The sequence below is a fragment of the Melospiza melodia genome, chromosome 16 (genome assembly GCF_035770615.1).
Source record: "Melospiza melodia melodia isolate bMelMel2 chromosome 16, bMelMel2.pri, whole genome shotgun sequence".
Classification (NCBI taxonomy): Eukaryota; Metazoa; Chordata; class Aves; order Passeriformes; family Passerellidae; genus Melospiza; species Melospiza melodia.
This window is the reverse complement of record NC_086209.1, coordinates 5,858,228-5,882,118: the sequence shown is the minus strand read 5'-3', so window position 1 is coordinate 5,882,118 and position 23,891 is coordinate 5,858,228. Positions and strand designations below refer to the sequence as shown.

Below are 23,891 nucleotides of genomic sequence, written 5' to 3'. Positions count from 1 at the left end.
AGCTTTGTGGTATGTAAAGGTAATAAGAAGATAGCTCTGTACCTCTGGAGGCCTGATTTAAAAAATCTCTAATTCACAACCAACAGCCACTTTCTGATCCAGAAATAAACAGCCCAGCACAAAACTCCAACTCAGCACCCCACAGCAGAGCAACATACACACACAATCGCAAGAGGGCCGAGGATTAACTCTCTGTTCTTTTGGTGAGAAAGAGCAGTTTTGACACAAAACTGCATTTTCTCCAGTGGACACCAAAGAACTCAGCACTGTCCAAGAGAGGATTTTCAAAACTGCCATCCATCTGACTTTAATCTGCTCTACCAATTCAGCTGGTGACATCCAAAGCCCCAAGGCATGAGCACACTGCTCCTTCCCTGCTAAAGAGCCAGCACACACAATATAGGATGTTTAAGTATTTTAGAACACTCTTAGGAAAGAAAATTAAGCAGAGCCAGGAAAAGCCAGCAATAATATTTTCCACCACAGCAGAATTTTCATTCCATGGAAGTTTGGCACTGGGTGCACAGAAGCAGGCTCTCAGCCAGCAAAGTGGGGTACAGCAAATACATTAAACCCACAGCAATTCCCCATGGCTGCAGCTTTGCCCTCTGCCATTCTCCTTTTTCCTGCAATCCTTCACATAGACAATGAGACAAATGCCAGCACCACCCTTCAATCTGTCCCTCAGACACCTCTCTTCTGGCTTAATGCCCAATTAGCATTCCTGTTTTATACCCAGTATATCACTCATAATAATTTTAGTGCAGTCAAACAGTTCCTCCCCAAATGAGAGGAAGGTTAATGACACTTCCTGTGGCTGTCACTGTATGCTTTGCATAAGAGAGGGAGTGGGTTTTAAATAACAGGAGAAGCCTCTCCTGGAATGTCCCTTTTCCATCACTGACCTTCAGCTGTACTGCCCAGTTTGACAAACCAGGAGATGCTTTTATTTCTGTCCTGGCACTCTTGTACCCTTGTCACAGACATCTTTTATGAAAAATCCTTTCATTAGGATTTTTCCTCCTGAGAAGCTGGGAGGCCTCAGGAACAAAATGTAAACAATGGTTATCTGCTGCTGTGGAATGCAACAGGTGCATCTGTGATTGGTCTCATGTGGTTGTTTCTAATTAATGGCCAATCACAGTCAGCTGGCTTGGACTCTCTGTCTGTGCCACAAGCCTTTGTTATCATTCTTTCTGATTCTATTCTTAGCCAGCCTTCTGATGAAATCCTTTCTTCTATTCTTTTAGTATAGTTTTGATATAATATATATCATAAAATAATAAATCAGCCTTCTGAAACACGGAGTCAGATCCTCGTCTCTTCCCTCATCCTCAGACCCCTGTGAACACTGTCACACACCCTGAGCAAGCAGAGAACGGACCCAAGTGTCCTAAGGCCAGATCCTTGTCTCAAACAGAGCAAAAACTGCCTTGAAAATGGAGCCCAAGCACCCTGGGAGTGTCTCGTTCCCTGCAGGAGCAGGCACAGCTCAGATCCTCACACAGCCCTGGGGCCCTGCTGCTCTGGGGCCAGGAAAGCTGACAGCAGTGTCAGGTCCCTGCTTCACCCCCAGACAATGCATGGGGAGCCCAACTCATGTACTCAAACGCAGAAAACATTGGAGGGAACACAGTGCACACAGGAGGGATGATCTGAATAGGAGTTTGACTTAGGAGCCACGGACTGCAGCCAAAATATTTCCATTCAAGTAACTGTTGTTAATCCTATTGTATTATTCCTGTTCCTTGTTAATCTTTCCCCAAAGAGAAAAAATAATTCTGATTGCCTGCCAAAAGTTGTCACTGGTTGTGGCATTACAGTAACTTCAAATATTTTATGCTAATAGCACACCATGTCAGCAACTATACTTTTTCTTATTTTTTACATTTCTTGTTGTTTAGATAATTAAACTTTTAGCTCCAACTTATGTCAAATTGCTTTTGAATCAAAGTTGGAATTCAATTCACAATGCAGGAAAAAGTATTTTAATAGGTGCAGTGGCTACAAAAGAAACCATTGAGTTTACATTTTAAAAAGAGCACATGAAGAAAATTATCTACACAATTAGTGACTTGAGGCAATTGTGGCTAATCATATTATGATCAAAAGATTAGAAAAGGCCTCACCTCATCTTTACCTAAGAAAGGATTGATGAGAGCTGCTGTTTTCATGAACTACAGTGGTTTGCAATTAAGTACATTATTTGTGTGTTTAGCCAGAGAATTCCATGGGTTCTAGCTTTTTATACATGTTAATAGGAAACATCTTAGGCTTAAATATTTGGTTTATCTGAACTTGAGATACTGTAATGGGTTTAAATCTTAATATAGAAATTATGCAATGCCACTTTAATTCTGAAGGGGTGTATTTCAAACATTTTTATACAAGGTTTAAGTTAAAAAGACAAAACCAACCTAAACAAAACCACCAATAAGCCTCTCCCCCTCCCCCAAGACTTCACATTCCCAGAGATGGAACTGATTTGAAGGATGCCATCAACAAGGAAGGTCAGCTTCAAAACTTAATTCTCATCAGAAGCAAAGCAGATGGGACAGGAAATGTAGCCCAGCACCCCCACATAAGCAGTTCACAGGGGTAAAGGGGTCTTACCCAAAATAGGAGACAGATAGGCTGAGCAGGATATCAGCATCATCTCACTCATCACAAGCTCCAAACACCCACCCCTTCAGTCTCTGCTTCTCACTAGATCCCACTGGCCCCACTGAGTGGGAAATCTCTCTGTGTGCTGTTTGTGATGGAGAATTCATCATGTCACTTTTACATCACAAACAGAAGCTCTGCTGGTCCCAGGAGAGCCCAGATGCTCAGCAGGATCCATCCCCACACCAGGCTGTCTTTTACCCCAGCACAGCACAGCCCCTGCTCAGGACTGAGCTTCACAAACACCCCACAACCCCTGGCACAGGGCTGAGCTCCCCAAACACCTCTGGCACAGGGCTGAGCTGCCCAAACACCCTCCTGGCACAGGGCTGAGCTCCCCAAACACCTCTGGCACAGGGCTGAGCTGCCTAAACACCTCTGGCACAGGGCTGAGCTGCCCAAACACCTCTGGCACAGGGCTGAGCTGCCCAAACATCCTCCTGGCACAGGGCTGAGCTCTCCAAACACCTCTGGCACAGGGCTGAGCTCCCCAAACACCCCCGGGGCTCCCTCTGTGCCCAGCCCAGCCCCTGCCCCAAATCTGGCCTGGGACCTCATTCCCAGTGCCACAGCCATGGGGCAGGCAGCTGCAGCTCTGCAAAGCCTGGCTTAAGCTCTGGCTTTAGTTCAAACAGGAATCAATTCAGGGAAGCCCTCAAAGATCCCTTTTGCCCTTAGGAACACTTAGAGCACAAATCACTGCGTTTTGTCTTGGCGCCAGGCTTTGTACTCACTTTGTGTCACCATGAAGGGCTGCCAAAAGGGAAGGAGAAGGAACTGGGATCCATTAGGCAGACTTTACTTTTTCATGATCTTCCCAGAAGTGGCTGCCTGGGCTGCTCTGGTGCCTCTGTGCAGTTCTCATCTCACTGAAAGCTCCGCTGCAGCCCTGGGGTATCTGCAGCCTTTCATCCTGGGTGACAGCAGCACAGCAGCAAAAAGAGAGCTGGTCCTGCAGAAAGGATGAGTTGTGTGTCACCTCACTAGTGTCCCCATGGGATGACACACCCTGCCCAAGCTGCAGACATCCCATGGGCTGCTGGTTCTGAATGTGTGGCAAATGGAGGAAGTGGCATTTCTATCAGCAGGAAACATTTGGGTCCAAGTTAAGACAACTGTTCAGGAATGACCAAGTGTGGTACCCAAGGGGTCATAGCAAGTGAATTTTGTCTACCTAATTTTTTTTTGGTCACCTAAAATTCAATGAGCCATTCCTGCCAAAAGGGGTCTGCTTTATTCTGCCCTTTCAGGGAGGACTCACCAAAATAATCTGCTAAGTGCTCACAAAGAGGGGAAGAAACACACACCAGGGCCTCTGATACAGCCACCACCTTCACAAAATGCCTATTTAATGATTAATGGCTCTGAGGTTACACTTTGCACTGTCAGCTTTGAGTCCACCCTACCCAGGATGGGAAAAGTGCAGCTTATTTAAATTAGTTATTTATCTTTCAAAAAAGACTCAGGGAAGGAGAACACTGAGCAATACCAATTAATAATATCTGAGTCACTGGGCTGGCTTGATTTTAGACATTAAGGGGTTCTCTGTGGATTTTCCCATTTATTAGTATTTTAAATTTTTTTAGATTAGAACATTATTTTTATAACTGCAATTGGGAAATAAATATTTTAAGAGAGTTTTTTCCTTTTAATGCAGGGTTACAAAGTGATTTACAGTGAAAATTATGAAGACTTAATATCTGAGTTTCCTCTGGAACATACTGTTCCTGCAAGGTCAGTTACCACGGAATAGTATTTAAAACTCATGGAAATACATGTCTGGTGGGGCAGCCAAAATGCTGCAGTCCCTAATGACCTGTGCCACAGGAATAAGAATCAAGCAGCTGCAACTGCCAGCAAAGTTTTGGTCACCAATTTGGGAATAGAAAACTGATTATAGCCAAGATTTGCAGGGACAGCACAAAGGGCACCTCTTTCCCTGACACAAGTCATTACCTTCTATATTATTTGTTTACTATGTTTTAAGATCACCCAAACACTTTTGAATTAACTGATTAATTAAATGCAAGTAAGGGATAAATGTAATTTGAAAAAAAGTATCACAGGACTCGTTTACATTTCCCAATCACCTTCTAATGAATAATTTCACATGCAGACAGTGTCCACTCAAAGGCAGGGTTTGAACAGCCACAACCCAGCACTTTAGAAAGTGATCACAGCAGTCCCTATGCCTGCATTCAGCCAAAAATACCACATTTATTTAAAGGTTTGCATCATTTCAGAAGGCTGCACAATGTCTCCCAGATAAGCAGTACTGCAGAGGAAACAAAGGCAGGGAAAGGGCAGGCACAGGGGACAAGGACTGGCTCCACAGGACATCCATCATGGCATAACAAGCACTGCATTCTTGGCAGCTTTATCGCTGCAAAAAAGGAATTAAGAGCAGCCTGAAGAGCCACAGCACACGGCAGCTGCCTAAAGCTCCAACTCCACACCTGGATTTACTGATGTTGTAAATGTCTACGTCACGAGTCCCACAAAACTCACACCCTGTCATCAAACAGCCAAGTGAAAATTTAAATTTTTGTAATATTGGAGGCAGGAGGAGGGGATTATTCCCCAATAACTGAAAATAGTGTGATGCTAAATAAATAAAACTTACAGAAGTAGTCAAAAGAATCATGAAATCACTCAATGTAAAGGTGCTGAGTCAAGTTTTTTTGAGTGTGTGCCAAGACTGCATTGCTCAGAAAACAGATGAACTCTTTACAAAAGATCTCTCATAAGTCTTCTGAAAATATTTTTTATTTCAATTTACTTGACAAACTTCCCAGTAGGGACAGTTGGGAATCACACATCCAATGCCATGCTGTGGAGCTGTATACCTAATGCCTGATCCAAATCCCTAATGGACATCAATTATTATATAAGATGAATTAAACATGAAGATTATTTATTTCCCTAGCACATTTTAAGTATGTACTTGTATGTGATAAAAATTTTATTGTTTGTGCTTGGGAAATAAAAGGGGCAGGATGCCTAGTGTTAAACGAATTTTCTAATTGAACTTTAATGAGCCTTGTCAAATCTCTTGATGCAGCTTTCTCACTTCTGAGGATCACTTGGTCCTTATCTAAAGAGTGAGCCTGCATTAGCTTTTAAAGGCAGCAGGGCTGTGCATGTGGAGCCTTAGCTTTAACCTCAGGCAAAATATTTTTCTTTTTAAAATTAGCCAAACAGAATTAGCTAATGGAATTAATTTACATTATTTTAGATAATTTATGTAATTTATTTACATTATTTCATTTATGAGGGAAAACACTAAGGAAAAAGAATGAATTAAAAAAAAAAAAAACCAACAAAAAAACCTCTGCTAGTTGTTGGCAGATTAAAAGCAACAGCAAATTCTACATTTCAGAAGTTTTCCCCAAATTTCCCCTTGAAAACAAGAAAATTGTTTTGTCTTTTCAAAAAGAGATCCCAATTTGACCACTTTGCTATGACTAAGATCACTGCAAATGCCTGAGAACCAACAATACATTTGTGCTGCTCACACTGCCAGGAAACTGTTACCCAAGTTTGTAAATTTTTTTTAATGCAAACATTACTACAGCAAAGAAACACTTTGTGTGATTCAAGCAGAAAACAGTTTCAGGGAAAGTGAATTCCAGAGGACAGAGTGGTTGTGCTCCTCTGGATCTCTCTGGGCTGCAGCAGGTCCCAAAGCAGAGGGGTCCCAAAATATACCCAATTTTTAACAATAAAACACACAACTTCCTAATCTCACACACCTCTTGGAAACGTTTTCTTTCTCTTCATGTCAACCTTCTCCTCTTATACACAGCTTTTCAAGGAGGATTTTATAGCCACTGCATCTGGTATTGGAAATCTGCAATGCCAGATCCAGCTACAACAGGGCAGTGAGTTATTCCTGTCAGTCCACATCACAGACTCAGGAGCTCAGATTGCTGCCACTGTCAGTAGTGCTGAAAGTCATGAACATAGTTTATGAGTAACCCTTAGTTCAATTTAATTACCTTACACCAAACCAAGTAGCAAAAAGCATGGCTTCAATCCAGAAAACAGAGTATTATCCATCAAAGTGTAAGAGCTCTCCTAATCTGAGGCTGGGCAACCACTTACTCTCATGCCTTTGTGGTATCAAAGGCTTCTGTCATTCAAAAGACATTTTCAATTATGATGTATTCCTATTCTTTAAAAACAAGGCACCCCAAAGATATAGAAAATCCTCAATTAATTACATCCCTACCCTTACAAGCCCACTGCTGCTTTGTAAGACTAAAATTTCCTAGATGTTAAATAGGAATATCATTCCAAAGGAAAAATAATGTCAAGGATAAAACTTTGTTCCTGAAGAAAACTAGAACTTCACTTGGTATTTTAAAGACTTCATTAACAAAACCCTCTGTGGGTATCTACAAATGTTCAATTAAGACCAAGACCTTAAACAGTTTGTCAAACAGATGAGCACATCAAAGCATTTCAAAAAGGAAGAACCTGAGACTTGAAAAGCTGTCAAGAGAGCAGAAGTGAGAAGAAATAAAGGCTAATGAAGTAACTGCACTGCCTGAAGAAATGTCTGGAATAGGTTTTCCTCTACATTATCATTTTAGAGCACTAAAAATGAGGCTGAATTCATTTTATGAGCCTGAATTCACTTCATCACATTCAATATTTTATTACATAGAGATGCATCTTTCTGTAAAGACCCATTCCCCCCTTTCTTAATCTCTTTATAACTGAAAGATCTCTTTGCTGTTATTTTGATGCAATTTGTCATGTTGGGAAATAGAGGAGAAAATATTGCATCCATTCCTGCACAGCTGCTGGAAGGTGCCACAGTCCTGGTGCAATCCCTGGGCCAGAGATGGGGGGGAAATATGACAAATTTACTGTGGGTAATTAAATGTAATTTAGGCAAATAAATATCTACAAAGATCCAGAACAAATAAATCAAACTTTTCTTTGTCTATACCTAAGGCCCAAGGAAACCCACAGCATCCTCATGGTGCAACATCTTCAGGCTTGGGGCTTTAATTTGGGGAAAAAAAGCACTTGTTCAGGCATTCAGCATGGTACAGCTCTGTATGTGCACCTCTCATCCCCAGCAAAGGCAGGTGTAACAAAAAGTCCATTTATTGGCTGCCTGCTGTTGATAGTAAAGGATTTTTTGTTAGAAGGAAGCCAAGTTAACAACTGATGCCAACTCTAAAACTGCAGAGCTGTGTAGTCATCTTTGTATCTCCTCTATGAGCTCATAAATAAATAGGTATAAGCTGTTAAACTACTTGTCTTAACTTTTCAAACAATATTTTTTGTACACATCATGATTTTTAAAGAAAGTCCATTTTTATCTTGTGTAACACACACTAGGCCTGCAGTCTGCCTGCTAATTATTTCAGAGCCACAAGGTTTGCATCCCACATGGAAAGAGCTAAATCTTCTGTGAGAGTTGGAATTAATCCTTCTGACTTGGAAAAATCTATTCTCAATCCTGCCTCCTTGTATTCATTGCAGTGTTGTCCCCCAACACAACCTGAATTTTAAGTGTACTTTCTGTGACACTCCTGGAAGATGATGTTTCAGTTGCCTATTTTATTGAGTGCAACACTTCCCAAAATATGATGGGGTTTGATGAATGATTATTTGAAAGCCCTACTTGTAGGATAAAAGCTAAGCCAACAAAGCAATGCATTTCACTGAGCACACTCTGTCATATTCAGAGTTTCTGGAAAAATCCCTTTGCCCAGGATTTTGCTCCTGGGAAGCTGAGAAGCCTCAGAGAAAAAGGAAAACAATATTATCTCATTTGCTTCTCCTGTGTTTTGCTGCTTTGGAATGTGGTTAGACATTGTTTACCAACAGGTGACTGTTTCATTGGTTTCATGTGAACTGTTTTGACTCTTTGGCCAATCATTGCCAAGCTCTGTCGGGACTCTGGAAGGAGTCAAGAGTTTTCATTATTTTCTTTTAGCATTCTGTAAGTATCCTTTCTGTATTCTTTAGCATAGTTTAGTATTCTTCAATATAATATAATAAAATAATAAATTAGCCTTCTGAGAACATGGAGTCAGGTTCATTATTCCTCCCTGCCACGGGGCACCCCACAAATACAATACACACTCCAGTTGGGAACTGTTGGAGATGCACCTGGAAGTGCTCATTGGTACAGCAGGGGATGGCCATGGGCAGACCATGGGCAGACCATGAAAGGACCATGGCTCCTGCCAGCAAAGGAGGCTGCAAACCCCCAGAGCCAGGCAGGAAACCTCCTGGAGCCCAGGGAGCCTTGGCCACGTTTCCTGCTCTGCACGCTCAGGGTCACCACCACAGATTCCTTGCTGGATTTGCCAGCCTGTGGCCCCGGGAAGGAAAGTCCCTGCACCCCAGAGGACAAATATTCATGGGCCAAATCCACTTCTTCAGGTTCTGGAGCCCCACCCTCATGAGGATCAGAGAATGTGGTGCTCACTTTTTATAATTAAATATATGCAGGATGAAGACAATTCCTTTGCCACCAAGGGGAATTCATCGTCACAGAGTCCTGCACAGTCACCTCCCCACTGCCATCTCCCTACAAGTTTTCACAAAGACACCCACACCTGTTTGCAGGGGCATATTGATAGATAAAATACCCCTGACATCATCTTCCCTGCAGAGGAGCACAGGCAGGGCTCCCAATTACCAAAGAGTGTATTTTTTATCCTAACACTTAGCAAAGCATAAAGCAAACACACACTATCAGAAGCAAAATGCAACCACAGACCAGTGTTGATGCCTCTTGGAAATTATGTGATAAGCTGCCTGCAAGCTCATTATAACCCAGCTTTCAAAATATATTAGAAATTTTCAAAGCCAGAAAAGATGAATAATCAAGGAAATTTTAAAATGTCATTTACTGAGGGAATAGCATTATGAAACAATCTTTGCTGCTGCTACAAACTGACTTTAGCCACAGAATTTATTAACCACTGATAAATGTCAATCACAGTTTTCCTCCCCAAACTAAGAAAATATTTTTGTGTTCACCCTATGCCCCTTAGCTGGCTCACTAATGTTCTACTTAAAGCTAGGAATAAAAAGGATAATGGGATTCAAAATACAGAATTGTTTCCAAAGCTTAATAAAAGGAAAGTCACCGAGTGCAAACCTGAGTAATTACTTGTACTCAGAAGAAAATTACTCAGGCAGTTCCCCAGTTTAAAGCACTCAGAGAAAAAAAAAAGTTATGCTAGGGCTTGTTTATATAATTGAGCTGGTTTTGAGTGCATGACTAAATAAGTAACTTCTTCAAATAAGAAAACAGCACCCATGCTGTATGCACGCAGCTACCACTCATTGCTTTCACCTGTATTTACTGTATTTTTTACAGTAATAGTTACTGTAAAATATTTCCATTTTAACTTTAAAATTATATCTTTCTCTAGATGTACCAGAAAGCTTTTCAGTTACTAGTTGGCAGAGTTTCACTGAGGTTAACAATATCAAAGAAATCTCTCTTACAGTACCCTGAGGAAAAAAACTTCTTAGTAAGAAGCCCCAGATAGCAGTAAGACAATTATTTGTTTAAAATTACACCATATTGCCATAGGTGAGGAATAGCAGGTGAGTAAAACTGCTTGAGAAAAGACACAGGAATGTCACCAATTGCCTTTCTCTGAAGTGGTAATTCTGTCAATAGATATATTGAATATTGCCTTTGGGGACAGGCTCTGTGAGAGGATAGTGGCTGTGATCCCTTCCCACAGGAGCTCAGTGTGTTCTGGTCTGATTGTCCCCACCCCAGGGAGGGACAAGGCCAACAGAGCACAGATCCAGGATGGATCCTGGTTGGTGATGGATCCAGATCATCCAGATTTGGATGGTGTCCTGGCTCTGGGTCAGTGTCTGTGACATTTCACCAGCTTCCAGGTATTCCTCCATGACTGACAGATTTAAATCAGACAGGTTTATTTGCAAATAACCAGCTGCACATAGGGCCATTCTGGAGCCAGCATCATCTGCAGGGGCTCAGCATTTCCTTACACCCACAAAACTTCTGATAATGACATTTCTCCCTGCTGCCAGGCACTGCCAGGGCCACAGCTGGGAGTATTTGGTATTTCTTCACAAATTAGGGTCATCTCCTGCTGCACAGCTCAGGTGCCTTGTCTCATGGGAGAAAACTCATTTTCCCCTTTACTCCTTTGGTTATTTTTCTCTTTTCCCAGCCTCACCCAGCAAGATGAATCAGACACCCTCCTAGATGCATCTTACAACGCCACAAAGGCACCCCAAAATGTTTGAGCTCAGTGTTTGCCTGTCTCAGGAAAACCTCAGCTATGCCAGAGCCATAAACCAGCTCTGGCCCCCAAAACCTCCTGGGTGCTACCACAGGGCTCGTGATCAATGCCCTGCGACCTCTGAGGGAAGCCCATCCATCCCCCTTGGTCTGAGGGTTGGCTCAAACTGCAGCCACGCCAGAATCACTGAGCAGTTTGGGATCAAAGAGCCCCAAAACTGTTTATAGCACAAGCAGCCACTGCAGAGAAGCTGAGTGATAGCACCCACATATTTATAGTTGAAGGAAGAAATAGATCTTTTATGCAAACCAGAGCCAGGAGGGCTCTGCAGAACATGTCAAGCTCCACTGATGGAGATGGGTCGGGCACAGATGAAGTAACTGATAAAGCAAATAGCTGCAAAATGGATGTGAAGGTCCCATACACCCACACATGAAATACCACCCTGCAAATGAAGCTGTTTGTTATCTCCCAGAATGCTCAAGGAAGTCAAAATGCAGGGAAATGTGATTTATTTTAAACCACAACAGCCAAAAGAGCTCTCACAGAAGGGAAAATATCCGTGGTTTTAAGCATATCTACTCCAGTATTTGTGCTATTTTCAGGACCCTCTGTGTGCACAGTGAAAAATTTAATAATTTCCAAAGTCACTTTGCATGGCACTACATGTAAACCATGTTCAGATGCCTTAACAAAACCTGCTCTTTAGTGCTGGGCATTACCTTTTGTCTCTGCTGTGAATTTGGTAGGCTGGCACATGAATTCCCTCCCTTGCTCTCAGATTTTGTTGTATTCCTACCTCCTCATTGCTATTTGTCCCACTACTACAGTTTAACTCACCAGCACGCTGCCAGCTGCACACCTACACTCAACAACTCCAAAACAAAGGGATTCTGAGTTACAGGTGAGGAGGGAAAATGTCCTTTTGCAACCAGAGTCTCTCTCTGAAGTCTCCGCAAGTTATTTTGTTGATTTCTGTGGCACCAAAGCAAACAGCCAGAGATCAGAGATCTCACTGGTGCTGAGATCTTTCTGTTCTTGGAGAGATGACAGCAGTCATTTCTGTTATCTATTCATTCATACTCTTCAAAATTAAGGGCTGTGTTTTAACACAGGTACATTCTCACTACGAAGTCTGTGTTATGAATGAATTAATATTTACATTTTCTCAGGCCTGGTATGTAGAAATCAGTCATTAACTATTCCTCCTCAGTGCATTTATCATATTCTGAATTCACACTGGTTGATAGTACCCTAACTTTTGCATAAGCAGACAGGTTTTAAATTTCTACTGGTGTAACATAAGGCATGTTTAATTCCTATTGGTGTAATATCAAAATGTTTTGCTCCACCTGTTTCAGGGCTGGGTTCCAGTGCACTGGTGTGGTGAGACCAAGAGCATTTCATGTGAGCAGTGCTGTGCTCCCAGAGCATCCTGCTCATCCTGCCCTGCCCTGGGGAGCACAGGCTCCTACAGCTCCTGCACTGAGGTCTGAACCTGTTTTTGTCAGTAATGCTGCTTTAAGAGCATGAAAGAAACACATAATCCTGAACCCAAACCCAGTGATTTTTCAGCTGACCACCCATCCTATCAAATCAATGTTCAATGCATCTGAGGCTCAGGAAGGAGGGCATCAACTGTGGATTCATATGAGAGAAGGGCAAGGGTGTTTCAATCCCTCATCAGCACTGCCCAGGGAGAAGATCAGCTTCCATTTCCTACTGTACAGGCTCTTCCTCCTCATTCACAAGACCTTTGGGACCCAAAACAGATCCAAAACAGACCTACAAGCTTCAGTCTTGTAAAACTTCTGAATAATCCTTCCAATGGTTCACCTGCAAAGGGATCTGAACCAGCCCACATGAACACATCTGCATTCTCAAAATCCTCTGCAAGCAATGGAAATTTACTTCACAGTCACAAGGAAGGAAACAATAGCACAGAAAAAAATTGAATATCCAGCTCAGTGTTGCACTGTGCCAGCCCCAGAGACAGGGAGACAAACCAGAGCACAGGGACAAACTGCAAAGGAGATGCAGCTTCAGCTGAGCCAGGGTGCCATACAACATAACAAATACAGGGTCTGCAAGTATTGAAATTGCCACAGTGATCCACCTAACTGAAAATCTTCCACCAGTCCAACTGTTAGAGGTTCACTAACCCCCATCAATGGGTGCCACATTACCAGGTGACTCTTGATTATCAGGTCTACAAGAATTTATGTTGTAGGGTATAACAAGAAATATTATAAGGTCAGATCTGCAATGCTTCCATAAAGCAAAAAGCCCACAGAAATTTTATTTAATGAAAACATGAAGGATGAGATCCTCTAGGCTTGGTCATAATCCAAAATTCCACTGACTGGGCCTTGAGAGAGCTCAGCTGGTCATGCCCTGCTTGCAGCACAGATCTCCAGGGCTCGTCTCTGGTCCGAGCTGCTCCATGAGTGTTTATGGCTCCAAGAGCTTGGACTTTACTGATTCTGGGTTTAAATCCAACTACGCTCTAAACTTGCTTGGGATAGTTTCCCATTCCAGGTAGCAGAGCAGAACTTTCCTATAATCCATGCAGAGAACCTTCCTCCCCTCACTGCAAAGCCAGCTCCTGTGCCAGCCCAGCCAGTCTGGCTGCACTGCCTGCTTCCTCACAAGCTGCAAAGTTAAGATGACCACCTATCCCAAATTTATGAATCATCAAAGCCCTGAGTGAGAAATGCCTGGCAGCTGCAATTTCCCACCAACTCCCTCACCAGACAAAAAAAAAAAAAAAAAAAAAAAAATTACGTCACTTCAATTTTTATTTTTTCCAAAGTTGTAAAGGAAGGAAATGACAAAACATCATTGACACAGAACAACAACAAAAAATTCCTCCTCCAGAGCTAAAGCATCTAGCTCATATCCCTCCCTCTCTGTGGGTAAGTGAAAACTGCTGGTACTGAGGTAAACAGGATTTCTTTGTGCAGGTGCCAGTGGTCTCAGCTCAAGGCTGGAACAGGCTTAGCAGGGCATCCTCCTCCCCTGGGGCTGGCACTGCAGTGCCCTGGTCCAGCACACAACAAGCCTGCTTGCCCTCCTGCACATATATTTACATACTGCTGCCTGATTACCACAATCCATCCTGCAAATCACCTGCTCCTGCTGCAGCCTCCCAAAGGCAACAGGTAAAACTTATGTTATCACGTACAAAATATTAAATGTATGATCATCTCATTAGATTCTTCATTGATAATTTGGCAGGAATATGACACAAAACTGGATGATGATCTGGTGAAGCTGACATGTGAAGGCTCTGTGTGGCAGCACCTCCCTTTCCCAGCCTTGGCTCACAGATTCCTCCTGGGAACCCTTCCCAAATGCACTGAAGCCACAGCAGCCCAACATCCTGCAGCCCCCCGGGGCTGAGCATTGGCAGCTGTGTCAATGCCTGAGTTTGGCCTGCAGGGAAGTGAAAAATAGTTAAAGTTACATTTAAGAAACAGCAACCAGAGGCTAAGGGCTCATATAGCATTACCACAGCTCAGGTGATCTGTAAAACTAATCATGAACCTGAAACCTTATCTATTTACATTGCAGTGATGATACCCATCTGTCCAAAATCCCCTGGAATCAATGCAAACTCTCTCTGCATTCAGTGCCTCATGTTTCCTGCTACAGCCACATTATTTACTTTGATTAATGATCACTTTGTGTACTATTAGCTGAGCAAGCAAAGAATGATGCTGAGCATCTGAAATAAGACCAGGGAGATATTAAAGCCCTATAGCACAATCAAATGGCCTTGCAGCTCCCTGCCCTCTCCTTTCCAGATCCTTTTTAAGCAGCTATGAACTACAGGATTTATCTCCTAAGAACTATCCAAAAAGGTCCCATCTTACTACTGAAATAAAAATATTTAGAGCTCTACTGGGCTGTTATGAATAGCCTTCTCCAGCTTTTCAATTTCTTTCAGACTAGAAAGCTAGCAGCACTGGAGCAGTTAGCCAAAGTGAACATTTAGTTTATTGAACAGAGTATTATAGATAAATTGTCATCCATTGTTTGGAGAGTCTCACAAGAAAAAGGGGGACTAAATGTTCCCATGGTACCAAGAAGAAATAGCCTAAAAAAAAACAAAGTAGGAAATTCTAGCACTACCTACCTATATTTAGTTTAATTCACAGGTATAATGGTTTGGTCCGATGCCTCATGAAACCTTCATGGTCAGTGTCCCATAGTCCTTGCAATAACATGGTCAGTGTCTTAAACTCCCAGCGAAAATTTTCAGTGATCTTGTTGGCCCCTTTCAGTTTATTTAAAGACCATATACAGTGGTTATTCCCTTCTTCTTCCCCAATACAAAAACTACCAGGAAGCATGCTTCTGTAGAAGAGTTTTTGTCATAAAGTTTGTTAGCAAAAAAAAAAAAAAAAGCGTTTAAGAACATGTGTCCCAAAATCAGCAGATCAGATAAATGCAATGGATATTTATGAAACATGCCAATGAGATCAGCAATCAGGCTTTTCTTTCTGGAGGAAAAAAAAAATAATCATGCAATGAAAGCTTTGTCTTTAGTCAGAACCAGGAGTGGACTTGCAGCTGTCCTTGGTCACAGTCTGGGCTTTTTCCATCCCTGCACACGCTGGATGACTTTGCCCAGCAAAGCTTTCTGATGGCTCAGAGCTTTAGGCAAATTCCCCAATGACTTCTTACTAAAGCATTTACAGATTAAAGGGGTTAGCTGCCCTTTTGATACCAAGGGAAGGAGAGGCCTGGTAAGGTTCAAGCTTTTTCAACCTCTATCAAGAAAAGCTGCCAAAATCACGCTGCAGATCACAGCAGCTTCCTGGCTCCTGCTACTGGCAGCAGATGAACTGCTGAGAAAAAACAAACAAACAAAACAAAGCAAACAACCCAAACACGTGAACAATACTATTTTCAGAAGTTTCAGCAGCTCTGTGAAACACAGAGACTTGGCTGAGTATGCTTCAAGATCTGATCTGACCTCTCTCATTCAGCACAGGGAGTTTCACAGAGAGGTCTCCAGCAGATCTCCCTGCTCCCCTTCCCTGAGCACTCAGAGCTCTGCAGACACAGGGACAGAGCAGAGAGAGCCAAGAACTGCCCAGAGCCCAATGCAGAACCCACCCACCTGCATTGCATGCACCACTGGCCTGCTGCCACCGTGCAGACACAAGGTGTCCACAGCCATTCTCCACTCTCAATAATTTGCTGCAGATTCAGGAGCCTGACAGGTCAGGGTCACAAGCAAGTGCTTTCCAAAGCCACCTCTGAGAGGAAAACACAGAGCTGCAGCTTTAATTTATAGCTTTTAATCAATTCTAAAAGTCTCTCTATAAAAAACTCCAGCAATTTCGTATTTGAGGATGGATCTCAGCTTTTAAGGTATCAGGATGATTTGAAGGACTACCAAAATGCCTACAGACACGTACTTTGTTCAGAACTGCTAAACCTGGCTCATAGTTTGGACAAAAATAACCCTATTTTAAAAACTGCCAGAATATATGGATCAGAAATCTTTCAGTTTTTAGAAACCTAGCATTTTGTTAAGGTGAAGAACTCTCAATGTTCTATTTTAAGTTTCGAGAAAAGCAAGCTCTGGAATTCATAAATATCATCCTTTGATTCACAAGGAAAGTATTCTCCTTTTATCCCCTTGTAATTCAGAAAGAGGAAGGCATTTAGAATATTTTCCTCCAAAATAGCATTCCCCTGGTTATCTGGATCAGAGGTCTGCCTACAAAAGTGATAATGAAACTGCAGAACTATTTCAGTAGAAGCTCTGCTCCAATAAATTACGTGACTACTTTAAATAGATGTTATGCATCAAACTAAAGTTCTCAATCTTATTTTAGCTGAACACCATATTCCTAGAATATTTTATCTCCTAGTTATAGATTAAACTTGTAGTTTAAATCAATATATAAAGGAAAATTATTGCAGGCCTTAGTTACTCTTGTACAAAGCAAAATGCAGAAGATGAAGTTCCTAGAAAGCAAAATGCTGATAAGAACAGGGGACATTTTGCTAATTTATTTTGAAACTATGTTTGATCTTTTTTGCTTTTGCATCCTTTGAGTCCCCCTAACATGTAGATTGTTCTAAATGCTCTTCCCATCCTGAGGCAAATTTTGGCCCTTGGGAAGGGGATGGGTGCTGGTTTCTCCAGTTCTTCACCCAGCAAACATGAGCAGATTTCACAGGGAGGTATTGCTGGTTCTCCTTCTTTTCCAGGAACATATTACAAGAAATTCCAGATGCAAGGAGCAAATCCTCAGGCAGAAATCAAATCTGAACCTTAAAAAACCCTTTAAACCCCACTGGGAAAGCTGTCTGCAAGGTTGGAGTGGCAGGGCAGCTCAAGCCATGAAGGTCTGTGAGCAAACCACGAGTCGGGCACGAACAGGGCAGAGCTGAATTTCCAAATGCAAAAACAGAAAACACGAAGTCAAAAAACACTCAATGAAAGGAGAAAGAGAGTGTTTCTCAGTGAGCTTCACAAATCAGCATGCTCCAGGGAGGTGATATTCACATCCAGAGCATGTGGGGGTGGCAGGGGGGTGGCTTTGTTTGGAGAATTGTCATCTTTCTCCTGGCAGCGGTCACACCACGCAGGGCCCAGAGCTTTGATGCTTCTATTTGCCACAAAGGCTTCAGCACTGCCTGCTGCCTTCCCTCCCCACAGAACAGCCCTATGAAACCTGCTGGCACCTCTCCTCCACCCCTTTTACACCACTTAAATCATGGCCTGTGCAGGCTTCTCAAAACTTCATGGAAATACGCTAAAAACAGCAACTTAAGGCATGCATTGAGGGCTTTAGCTTTAAATAAATTATTTTTTAAACACCAGGGAAAATATAAGGTCACAAAGGTTTAAGTAGCAATTAGCAATGAGTATTTTGTTACTGAATTTGGCTTTTTTTTTTCCTGCTTGCAAAATATGTAGGAGTAGAGTAAAAAGGTGCCATAGTCAGCATTACTTACTAATTTCTATGCAAAATATTTGATACAATGGTATTTTCAAACCTCAAGTGAAAATATGCAGCATGCAAAGTTTTAGGCATGCGTTTCTGTCATGATTTTGTTACCAATCAAATGCAATACCAATCAACACAATACAGGACTTCTTCCCAACTATAATTAAATCTATATGTTGAATTCACATTCACAAAATATTAATACTGGAAATAAAGTTGATTTTACATAAATGTGCCTGCTACAAAAAAAAAATACATATCTCTAGGCAGTGAGTTTTAAAATAGTTTTTCCTTTAATATTCCAAAAGAAATGGCAGTACTTTAGACACGTATTGTCAATATACATATTAAAAGCCTGGGCTTGCTGAGTGCTTGAGAGCAATAGTTTTCACAACAGACAGATTATAATTACCAGACTGCTAATTTGCTTCATCTAGCAAAAGTCAGTGGGAAAAGACACTGTTCTACTTCCAGGGTTTGCCCCTGGGGAATATGGACACTCAGTTTTGTTCAGCTTCTGGAGGCATTGCTTTCAGAGGGGAAACACAGACACCCTTTCCCGTGGCTCCTGGACAGGCAGGGCCAAGGAAATCCTGCTGTGTGTGAACTGGAAATCCCAAATTGACCCAGGCCAGGTGTCTGTGGTGGGATTCAGACAATCACTGCCCTTAAAAATGACCAGGAAAGAGAGGTGGGCACGAGCTCCTGATGGCCTCAGTCAGCTTGGGCTCAACACATCCCATCTTCCCTCTGCTGACATCCTCTAAACTAACAGTCAGTGAATAAAACTTTCTCATGGTCTGTGAACTGGGATTCCTTAAACAAGTTTTCTAAGCAATTCCAAATCATGGAAGTTTTTAAAAAACAGAATTCAATCTGATTCAGACCAAAACCCAAGGAAAAGAAAGAAATCAGACAGGGGAATAAGTGAAACCTCTCAAAACCAAAACCCAAATAAAAACCTCACAACCCACAATCCTGCTATTTGGCCTACTTCATGCTTATGCTTAAATTTAGGGTCTGAGAAATTCATACTCGACCCACATTTAAATTACACCAGTATTTCGAAGAGATCTTCATTGCATAAGCAGCAATGTTCAGTTGTTTGAAAGGCTCTTGGAGCTCAAAATGCATTTGCTGGGTTCTGCTCATAGTAAGTTTATTTAGTTTGGTGCACTGGGCCTCACCCCAAATGTCAGAGCATGTGAGCAGGCAGAACACAGCTCCTGTTCTCTGTCAGCACCCTGAGAGCTCCCACTGCAGCAGCACACGTCCCCTTGACAAGATCTGTCATTCTGAGCTGACCTGGAAATGACCCTCATGCTGCTTTATGGCTACATGCAAACAAACATTCTGAACACAAAAACCCACAATTCTCTCCAAGGGAGCACTCAAAGCAGAAGAACTTCATGGATTCTGGCTCAGAGCTCTGCTCCAGCATGCTGACCTCTGCTGTGGTGTTGTGAGGGTCCCCAGGATAAGGTGAGAGTTGAGAATCTGACTCCAAGTTCTCAGAAGGCTGATTTATTATATTATGATGCTATATTAAAAGAAAATCATATACTTAAACTATACTAAAGTAAGGGAAAGGATACTTCAGAAGGCTAGAAAAGAATTAATAATAAAAACCCATGATAGACCAGAGTCCCAACACAGCTGGACTGGGATTGGTCATTAATTAAAAACAATTCACATGGAACCAATCAGAGATGCAACTGTTGGTAAGCAGCCTCCAGACCACACTCCAAGCAATCAGATAATTATTGTTTACATTTCTTTTCTGAGCCTTCTCAGCTTCTCAGGATAAAAATCGTGGCAAAGCGATTTTTCAGAAAATATCATGGTGACAGAGTTCCACTTACACTGGCCAAACTAAAGCCATGACATCACTTTGTAGGTTATGTACATGTGTAAATGTTCACTTATTTTCAAGCTCCTAAATAACCCTATAACTATCATACTTTAGATAAGGTTTCAGAAAAAGTCATCAGAGCCTTTTTGTCCTCTGACACCATGGAACGCAGCTTCTCCTCCTAAAACATCAATCTGCTTTTGATTTTTCCCTCGTCATAGTGCTGGTCATAAACAAACTCCTGAGCATCAGCTCAGAGAAACTCTGTAGAATACATTTATTTTGTCACCAAAAGAGGTTAAAAAAAAAAAAGAAAAACAAATAAACCTCTCACCCTTTCCCCAAGCAGTAACTGAATCAGAACTTCTGACTTTCAAAGTATTCTAATTTGCCCAGGGCATTTCTGACGCCCCATGCCCCAGTGCTGTGACATGGATGGCACATGTGGAGCTGATCATGGAAGGCATCCTGCTGCAGGCTGCCCATCCTGAAGAATAAAACACTTCAACTTTCTCCATCCACACCTCTAGAAACTTCTTCACTATTCCAGCTAGCTCTCCCATCACACCTTGGCTGTTGTAAACACTTTAATTTGATGTGATCTGACGTTACTTTGTGCTTTGTTCTGCTCTGACTTGCTACAAAGGATTTAGAAAGGTGTCTGATAAAGCATTAATACATTTATCTGTTTTTACGCAAAGAGAAATAGCAAACTTCCTTTTTCATGCGCTGGAATTAAAGTCAACGTGATCACAAGAATATGTTAACATAGTAAAATCTCTGATGAATAATTCAGGCTCTTAGGAGTGAAACACTGAAGGAGACAGTTTCAGATGACTGTGTTGACAGGCTCTGATGTCCAATATGTTCAGTGCAATAGAGAATGAGTTGGAAAGCCCATGAATGTAATTTTTCTAGTTCATTTACTTCTCAGTAATAATAAAGGGCATCATGTTTTCATTTAAATTCCATACTGGAGAGACTGGAACACTCATGCTAGAAATGAAAAGTGCATCACAATGACGTCAATACCCAGATGCAGGAATGAGTCAGTCGTGTGCTTCTAACTGAGACAGCATTGAGAGGAGTCAAGAAAAAATATCCCAGTATGACCACAATATTTACAATGAGAAGTCACATGTGAGTTAATACCAATGTGAGTTTTCCCCTCTGCTGGCAAGCTCAGGTTGGTGTGAGATGCTTTCTCTAATGCCTTTAAGGTACGTGCTGGGCTCTGGCCAGGCTGCCCATCCATCTGTAAACTCCAGTAAATAACTCCTGAATTTGTTTACATGCAGCCTTTTATCCCTCCCAGGCAAAGATTTCAGAAAGTCAAAACAGCTTGCCTGCATCTCAAAGATTTGAAGAGTTGGCCCACTGACTGATTTTGCAAACAGAGACCAAGGCAAAGGCATTACAAACATCAACAGCAAAGCATTCAAGTTAAGCTTTTTTGTGCCAAACAAACCATTAAAAGTTTTCCTCCCTCCCACAAGATGCTCAGTAGTCAAGCTCATAGAATCACAAGCATCACTTTAAACAATTTATAATTTATATAATCAGGCACAGGTCTATTGAGCACAATTAACCTCCAGTGCTAAATCTCTCAGAAAAAAAAAACCAAAAACAACAACAAAAACCCACCAAACCTTTCCCTATTGCACTTCTAATTAGTAAATGGCAGATTTCTCTAATTGCTAGAGAAACAAAGCTCACCTGTCACAGCAACAACCCTGCAGGTTGGAAGCACAAGGGAAACCAGGCAGCACAAGAGCACTGCACAGACCTGAAAGAGCAGAGTGGACACATCACACAGCCCTGTGTCACCTGCCCCAAAGCTGCTCCTCAGGTGGGGACATCTCACAAGCTGCTGAGATCTCAGACCTCTCATTCCCTTGTTTTCCTTCCTGGCTTTTCCTTGCAATAGCAAAGCAGAGCTGTAAAATGAGGGGTGTTGCCCAGCTGCCTCCAGTGCCCATCCGTGGCTGCTCAAGCAGAATAAAAACCTGTTCCCTCTGCAGATCCACTCAGGGATTGCCCCTGGGCTGCCCAGGACTCAAGGGCCATGGGCACTTCATTGGGGTGGTGTTACCCATCAGAGCAAATAACCATTTTAAAGGAGAAAATCAAGCTCCTTGCCCCCTTCTTAACACTGAGAACTTCTCCCAGTCAGCCCAGACTCATTCTGGCAACTTCTGACACTCAGGAGCCTCCTTCTGTGTGCAAACTCCCAGGCTGAGCTGGCTGGTGACATGAAAGCTGGTTTGCAAAGTTCCAGCTCTCCTTTGGCTCCAAGTCTAATGCAAACAGAAAATGTGACACAAGTCCTAAAGCTGAAGCACAGACCAGTGGTTTATGGATTGGTGCAAGATGGAAGTCCCTACAGACTGGATTTTTAAAGGCATTTCCCAATCAATGCAATATTAAGAGGCAGATATTTGCAGCTGAAAGCCCTGCAAGGATCTGAAGGCCTGACTTGGCAACTGTCCACATCAGTGCCCCATGAGAAATATTTTGAATTTAGCCTCTCATGCACAGAGCTGTCTTTCCAACACTGCAAAATTAACCTGCATCAGTGCTGTAGGATAAAACTAATTAATGTTTTGACCATAAAGCCATAACTCTGACAAAGATATAAGATTTAAAATTACCTTTTGTATGATTTCAACAGGAGCTTATTATCAAAATGTCAGGTGCAATCAATAACATTACTTTTTGGTATAACCCAGCGTACATGATTTATTTGCACTGATGTTCCATAATTACAACTAATACAAAACGACTCATCAAATTCACATTCTGACACTAGTTCATCACAGATAAAAAAATCTATACACAACCTCCACCCTGTTGGCTATTTAACATATATTTAAAAGCAGTTGCATGATCTTTAAACAAGTCAGTGAATCATGGTCCTTCATGTAGATTCTTTTTTGTTTTGTATCTCTGTGTGTGTGTGTGTGTGTGTGTGTGTGTGTGTATATACATGCAGATGGGGAGCTGACCAATGCTTTCTGTCTGGTTTTACAAACTTGAAAACTTCACATCAGGTGAAATGCTTGACTGTTTGACAAGTGACAGAAAATAAGCCAGCTTCTACTTCCTTTCAGCTGGTGTGGTTTGTTTTATTGGATTACAGTTATTAGGAGCCGGAGGAGGGAGGGAAGTGGGCAGCAGCAGGGGATTGGGTTTGGTTGTTCAGCTGACAATAACTTACTCATTTTGGCACAGACTGCCAAGCCTATTTTTACCGAGCCCATGGCTCCACTCTCCCCAAGATGTGCCTGCACCCACACACCACTTGTGCACCGTACAAGTCGCACTCCTTATGCAATGGCTCTGGGTTGGGTGCCCAGGCTGGTGCCAGAGCGGGTGGAACTGACAGCCCTTGGAAAACAGACAGCCCTTGGAAAAAACAATTACCAACCTTATATGAAGAATTACAAGCCACAGAAGTTTAAGTAGAATAATAGTGAAGTTATCACAGGGTGGAAAAATAGATTTTTTGGGGTTTTTAGAATGGGGGTTCAGGGGGCAAGATGGAGAGATCTGGGCGTGTCCAGCCTTTCTCCTTCTTCTTCTTGACCTCCATCTTCTGCTGTGATGCTGGCACTTACAGATTGGTTTAGAGTAGACGCTCACTGTCTGACACAGGTGATGGGTATTGGGAAGTTATGGTAAATATTGTACACGTAGTTTTTAGCATAAAAAGATAACACCAACCCGGGGGCAGGCAGAGTGTGTCTGATTGTCCTGCTGAACAGACCTCGGCAGGCCAGAGACAGAATTTTATAGATAAGAAACAATAAACAACCTTGAGGATAAGAACAGAAGAGCTCTGACTCCTTCTTTGACTGCCAGGCTGGGAAAAGAGACTTTCTAACACATCCCGGGGTCACTGTGAGCAGCAGAGGTTCCAAGAGTTAACCACCAAACTTAGGTATCTTATAAAAGGACAGAAAGCAGTGGAACTGGAAACACCCAGGACCTCAAAGTCTGTAGGGTGACTCTCATCCCTGTTCCCTTGCCCTGCTGGCTGCTCAGCAGATCAGCACCAACCTCTCTGCACAACTCCATCACAGGACTTCCAAAGGATTTATACACAAGAGATGAGATGCACGGTTGTGTTGTCCACAA

General features: G+C 42.3%; 1 protein-coding gene across 5 annotated transcripts in view; it reads right to left on the bottom strand.

Moving 5' to 3' along the window:
* The window catches only part of HTR2C (5-hydroxytryptamine receptor 2C), a 222,670-nt gene that overhangs the window by 82,160 nt on the left and 116,619 nt on the right, over positions 1-23,891 (bottom strand). Inside the window, exon 2 of one of the 5 annotated variants that reach the window (XM_063170468.1) lies at positions 3,399-3,616. The exons of the other annotated variants lie outside the window; for them this stretch is intronic. The gene's annotated coding sequence lies outside the window, so the exon portion shown is untranslated. The remainder of the gene's footprint in view (positions 1-3,398; positions 3,617-23,891) is intronic. 5 annotated transcript variants of the gene reach the window in all.